The sequence below is a fragment of the Bubalus bubalis genome, chromosome 5, assembly GCF_019923935.1.
Source record: "Bubalus bubalis isolate 160015118507 breed Murrah chromosome 5, NDDB_SH_1, whole genome shotgun sequence".
Taxonomy (NCBI): Eukaryota; Metazoa; Chordata; class Mammalia; order Artiodactyla; family Bovidae; genus Bubalus; species Bubalus bubalis.
Window position 1 is genome coordinate 14,936,902 of NC_059161.1, and position 6,795 is coordinate 14,943,696.

Sequence of the window (6,795 nt, forward strand, 5' to 3'; positions counted from 1 at the left end):
TTCCTCCTGCACCCCATATTTTCACTCTAACAACCTTCTTTTAAATATGAAGACTCAAAAACTTGGAAGTAGACACACAACTATTCCCAAGATCTCTTTCAAGATCCATGCCACAGATCAATCTCTCTTTCTTAACATACATCTTCTTGTATTTACAATGCTCTTTGCTGTTTACCTCTTTTTACCTACATTACCTCTTATATCTTTACAAATAACCTCCAAGTTCAATGGGGATGCAACTTTTTTATTATTATTTTTATAGAAAAGAAAATAGACAGGCCAAGAAGCTTGCTAGTAGTGGAACCAGGCCTAGAAACCAAGTCTCCTGCCTTGAATTCTAAAGCGTCTTCTTCCATGCACAACACTACCCCTCTGTAATACAGGAAAGCCTTCCATAAAACATTTGGCTGTCTTCCAAGACAGCCGTCCCAGGCTGAATTAAACTCTATATAGTAAATAGTATAAATAGTGAGGATTTAATGCAATTACTGGCATAGAGGCATACATCTTTTTATAAGTGAAAAATCAGTTGGTTTTAAGTTAAATCAACATAGTCTGTGTATGGTGGGGGAAACAAGTAGAATAATTCTAAAAACAAGTCAAAATGAAGTATACAGATCTGCACATCTTACAATAGCTAACAGAGCCAGCACAATCAACACGGGGTAGATAAAAAGAAAACAGTGGACAACTAATAAGAATAATGTAAAAAGAAACTGCATGATGCTTTTATTTTTAGAAAATAAAATGAGGAGCTTGTCTTTTCTTCCTCCCTCCATCCCAAAATAATGGAAATTTTGGAACATATATTAGGCTATAAAATAGTAAGAGAAGTAGAAGAGGATTTTATTTAATAGCCATCAAATGAAATCCCTACCAAAATGGCTGGCTCTGGACTATAACACATCAAAAATCCAAAGTCCTATTTCTAGTTCAGTTACTGGTAGTATACAGCTTATATGAACCAATTATTTTAAGCTTTCAATTCTCACATCTATAAAATCCTAACACTCTAGCCAAACTATTTGCTCATGACCCTGGAAGGAGGAAACAATGTCTACAAAGGTAATGAGCAATACTTTAATCCCCATTATCCACTGCAAAAATAACTATTTCTCAAACGTCTTCTAGGTGTGAAGTACTAAGCTAGGCTAAAAGTGCAGAGAAAATGATGGTCTTTATAATCTAAAAAAATAAAGCAAAGAGAAATACTTAACTAAAGACAATAACTGCATGATAAAATTAAGGCATCTCAGAGGAATGGCTTTCATAGGACATCAAACAGAATGAACTTGGGTTTGATCAAAACACCAAACAAAAACAGTGGTCATTAGGTTTAGCTGGGAAAAGAGGCAAGTAGGCTGCTTGTCCTCTGGATTCCCAAAGCACATCATTTATGTATTATTGCATTTAACACTCTGTACAGAAGTTTGTCATCTCCGCTTAGACTGTAAATTCCTCAATAACAGAGACTTTATTCAATTCACTTTTATATTCCTAATCCCTAGCAGAGGATCTGGCACACAGAAGATAATCAGTAAATGTTTTTTAAACAGGCGAGGTAAGGACAGGATTCCCTATCTAAATTATTTTAATCTATATTACTTGTACAGGTCATTTACTCCTTGTCTCTACTCCAAAATCACCACTCTAGACTGCTCTGTGGTGCTGGGCTGAGACTGTGCAACTGTATTTCACCAACTCTTCTGCCAGGGGAGGTCCGTGTTAGGCTTTGCCAATGGAGGTAAGAAAGCAGTAAAAGGGCCGAGGGGACCCCCTTCTAGTCATTGGCAGCAACAACTGGTTCCAGCCTCCAGCTTCTTTCGGTATTCCCCAGAACTAGCCTCATCAGCAGCTCAACAAGGCTGACCTCAAAAGTTCAGAACTAGACCAACAGAAGCTCTTCTCCGAGCTCTTTGACAGATTACTATAATGTTCTCTTTCTGCTCTTACAGTCATCTAACCATATCCCTGTATTCTGTTCAAACTCCTATTGAACTTTCTATTTTGTCTATTGGACACTAATACCCTGTTCTTCTAACTGCTCTCCTCTGAGATAGATATCTTGTTGCTTTATTAAAGGGGAAAGTAAAGGAACTTTGAAATTATTTCTACAGATAAAATATATTTTAGAAAGAATAACGCCAAACCCTTTAAATTTGTGTCTGTTACATTGTAACACAAATATCACCTAACTTTTGCAATTTAAACTATCCAGCATGCAAAGAAACACACAAAAAACAGAGAGGAAATGAGAAATATTTAAACAGTTCCGGCTATTCCAAGCACACCCGCCACGTTCTCTCAGAACACAAGCATCCTAGAAAAAATCAGAGTACAGCCGATCTGCGACTCCGACTCCTCAGTGGTCTCAGTTCCCATAAGCCTCTCCTAGTATGAGCATGAGGACATGCTGAATGTGATTCTTAAGTTTAAGGATTTTCTTTTTATTTGCTGTGTTCAACATGGCCCATAGTGCACACTGACTACTTCATCTAGTGTTCAGCAAAAGAAACAGCAGTCTTCCAAAACTAAAGCTGAACTGAACTTACTGGTATGTTTTTCCCATCCTGAGAGATTTCAAGCATAATTTTTTATTATATGTGATTTTCATTTTACACATTGACTTTAGAAGCAAACTTCTTCATAAAATAAAACTCCATGCTACAGCAGAGACACATAAAGAAATCCCTCTTGCAGGAGCCCCAAATCAATACAACTGTTGAAAACAAATGACCAAAATGCTTTGATATTTTTATATGGTTTGTTACTTCATTTAATAAGATGTCCTCACTAGACAATTTAATCTGAGGTTAATTTCAAAAATAATTTTTCATTATTGTACTTAATAAACTGAATTTTTAAAATTATGACAAAATGGCAGATAGTAGAGAAAAGGCAAACTCAAGCAATAAGAATCTTTCTCAGAATTCTTAGTAATGTATTTATATAGCTCCTGAGCATCCAAAAAAAGCATCACTAGGCCCAGACATATTAGTCCACCTCTGCTGCCTATTAACCATAAGACAAAAAGAGAAGTGAAAAAAATTTTAAACTTGAAAGTTCCACTGGAATTCCTCCACACAGCATAAAAACGGAGAGTGGGCCACCTGCTCGCTTAGCACCTATAAAGTCGGGGACTCATCACCTAGTTCCTGCCTATGGACATAGTAACACTAGTTGCTACTTAACTGCCAAAAGTTTTGTTACCACAGTCAGTATATTTATGTAAAATCAACCAAGCTCTATGCCTAACAAGGGACACCAGAGGACCTGTTTGACACATTAGGTAGAAAAAATGAAAAATCTGATGGGGGAACAGACAGGGTATCTCAACCTACAGAGAATGAACAGGGTAAATTTTACTGTACCTCTGTACTCAAATTATACCAGGATCTACTCATTTCAATGCAAACAATCATTCAATACGTTGCTATAATAACTTGTTGATATAAGGTTTCAGAGATGAAAAAAATCAGGAAATTAAATAACTAGTGTCTGATGACAATGTCTTCCATAACATGTCTAACAAAGAACACTAATTAAAAATCAAGTGTAGATCTGTACACCAGCAGTCTATATAATCTTAGTGTTTTCCCTTTTTTAAAAACTGTAAACTGTGATGCCTTGTCTAGTTTCCCCAGATTTAACAAGTGAGTGGATACAAAATTCTGAATGCTTTAAATCATATCAGAAACACAGCCATGATTTTAATAAAGTGCTTTTTAATGTTAGCTCACTTCTCTCGCTGGAAGGAATTATGCTTCTGTGCTAATGTATAGAAATGAAACTGTCACTGAAACATCTGGTTATATATTATTCATTAGACATATATCACCTTTACTCCAAAGACTGCATAATATAAACACAAACCACAAATAAATCAAGTTAAAGAGATAGACCTGACACCACATGCTGAAGGTCAGTGATAGACAAATGAAATTCCAAAGATGTTTGCTGACCTGCTCCATATTTCTCTCCTCACAAACCTGGGAGCTAGCAGTCAAGAGTTCCAACAGGCAGAGGAAAAACTCAAAATTCTCAGTATGCTGAATGCCTGCCTTGTCTACATTATGTTAATGGTTCTAATTTAAAATTTTTCTATGCAGCACATTTGAGAACCATCAGCATATTTTTCTAATACTCAAGCCCACTAGCCTATTCTGGCAGTTGTCCTTCATAAATTCTTCATTTCACTCTCACACCTACTATAGTTAACCTCAAATGTGTATTCCACAAAGGTACCTGAAGAAATATCACCAACGCTTAGAAAAAGTAAGGGGCCATATTTGCTGCCCTAGCCTTGGAAAATGAAGTCTTACATACCCATTGTTTTATTAAAAATTACGTTAAACGCACAAACAAGATTTTTTTAAAATACCTGTTGATTGTGACAAGTAGAAATTTTAGGGGGAAAAGGCAATAACTAAGAGTCATATTGCTGCCATTTAAATTCTTGATAAATCAAAGGATGAAATAACCACTTTAAAAACACAAGTTCTACTACCAATCTGAGTTATTAAAATATTCAAAAACTACACTCTTCTGCAAGTGAGGAAGTAGATTCTCTGCCAATTATACTAAGTATTCTAGCCGATCATCGTGGAACTACAAAAAGTAGATTATGCAATGCAAATCACACATAATTAGTTTTCAACATAATTCTCAGTCTAAAACACTGGAATGTCTCAGTTTTTTTAATTTTTAAAAGAAATAAAGCATACTACGAAAAGGCCGAATGCAAACCTATCCCGTTCACCGCAAACCAATCTGTACACACCTCCGAGGAACCTGACATTCTCAAACCATTTAACCACGTTAAAGGCACACATTCTCTAAAACTTGGGAGACCCAGGCAGTAGAAACCCAAAAAAGGTTTCAAGGAGATAAGCCTGTAAGTGGTCTTCGGGTCCCCCCAAAATAATCGCAATGAACCTCAAAGTTTTAGCTCAATTTTTTTTTTTTTTACTAACAGTAGCTCTGGGAGCAGGGAGACGGCTTCACTAGGAGGGAAACGATCCTGACAACCCGGACGAGGGCTCCCCGGCGACACTCGGGGCCAAAGCTCTCGCGTGCACGACGGGGTTCAAAACGCGAAGCTTCCATCAGGAACAAACCCAGACGCCCCCTCCCCCCTCGACTCCTCCGGGGCACCCTCGCGGGTTTGAGAGCGCAGCAACAGATACTCCCGAGCAGGCAGGCGGCACTCCAGGAATGTTTTCACCAGGAGGGGTCTCCCCGCCGCCTACAGGGAACCCCGACGCCAAGGACCGCCTCGACACGCCAACCCCGACTCCAGCACCCCGGGGGGAGAGCGGGCTCGGCACACAAAGCGCCCCTACCCCACCCTCACAGCGCGGACATACACACCACACACACCCCCGGCCGCGAGGGGGAAGCCCGAAGGGGGAAAACCCTGCATTCCACGCGGTTAGTCTCCGGAGAGGGGCCGCGGAGAGGCTGAGGGCCCCCCCGGCCCGGGGAGCCGACGGGGTGCCGCAGCGCAGCCCCGGCCTCCGCGCAGAGTGAGCGGCGGGCGGTTCGCACCAAGGAAGGAATCCCCGAGCTTCGCCCACCGGGGGTCCTCCTCAAGCCGGACTCCCACCCCCGCCAAGACCCTCGAAGAAACGCGAACAATGAGAAGCCGCCTTCCCCGGCCATCCCCGCCCCGAGAGCGGCCGGGGGCGGCGGCGCCATCTCCCCTCACACCCCCGCGGATACACACACCAGCCCCTCCTCAGCTCCGGCCCCGGCGCGGCCGTCAGCGGCCCGCAGCCCCGCCGAGCTGACGCGCGGCCGAACCCGCCGCGCCCGCGCCCCCTCGCCTCCCCGCGCGTCCCTCGCCTCACCGGCTCCTGCCCCAACCCGGGGCTCCGCGGGCCGCGGCCGGAGCGAGACTCGGGCACAAGCCGCCGGCGCCGCCGCACAATATGGCGAGCCTCGGCTTCCGCAATGGAGCTCGGGAAATACAACAGGGGCCGCTCAATATTCATGAGAGACCGAGGGGAAGCCGGCTTGGCCGGCGCGGCGGGGGAGGGCGGGAAGGAGCGGGCGGGCGGGCGAGGGGGCGGAGGCGCGGGACGGGGACGTGCGCGGCGCGGGGAGGCCCGCGGCGCGAGGGGAGGGGGCGCCGCCGCGTGCTGCCGGGAGCGCCCGAGCCGCCGCCCCGCCCCGGGCCGCCCGGCCCCGCCCCTCGGCGCCCTCCGCGGGGCGACGCGGCCCCGGGCAACGCCCGGATGACGGCGGCGCCACCTCGTTCTCGGCGCTCTCTCTCCTTGAGCTCTCCTGCCCCTGCCTGCGCCCCTCACTGCGCCTCCCTGGCCCGCTGCTGGGGTTCGCGCTCGCACTCCTGCTCTCGCCCGTGACTGCCTCCTGTTCTTACACCCATCCCACTCGGTAGACGTCCTCGTCAGGCTTTCACCTCTAGAACTTCACCTGAACTTCGGCACTCTGCCTTCCCCCACCCCACAGCTACGCTCACACACACTTTCCGTCCTTGCAGAGTGAACCAGCAAGACCCAATTCCAGGGGAAACGACCTTCAATGCTAAGCGTGTATTCTTGGACGTCTGTAAGCGTTCTCCTGGTTCTCATCGGTTTACTTACCTTGCGGCTGTTTGAATCCTTCCTCAGCCCCTCCCAGTATTATCTTCTGAGTTTGAGAATAAGTGATAGATGTAACAGATGTGGTCGTTACCTAAAACACAACCAATTAGTCTACCACCAAGTATATAAAATGTGAATAGATTAAGCTACAAACTGAGATAAAGAGTTCCTGGATCGCAAGATGTACTAT

At 44.5% G+C, this 6,795-nt stretch overlaps 1 protein-coding gene across 2 annotated transcripts in view; it reads right to left on the minus strand.

Moving 5' to 3' along the window:
• RNF2 (ring finger protein 2) overlaps positions 1–6,049 on the minus strand; it is a 42,938-nt gene extending 36,889 nt beyond the window's left edge. Inside the window, exon 1 of one of the 2 annotated variants that reach the window (XM_025285486.3) lies at positions 5,850–6,049. The gene's annotated coding sequence lies outside the window, so the exon portion shown is untranslated. The remainder of the gene's footprint in view (positions 1–5,849) is intronic. The other variant, XM_025285485.3, reaches the window with a different exon arrangement.
• Between the last annotated feature and the right edge of the window lie 746 nt (positions 6,050–6,795).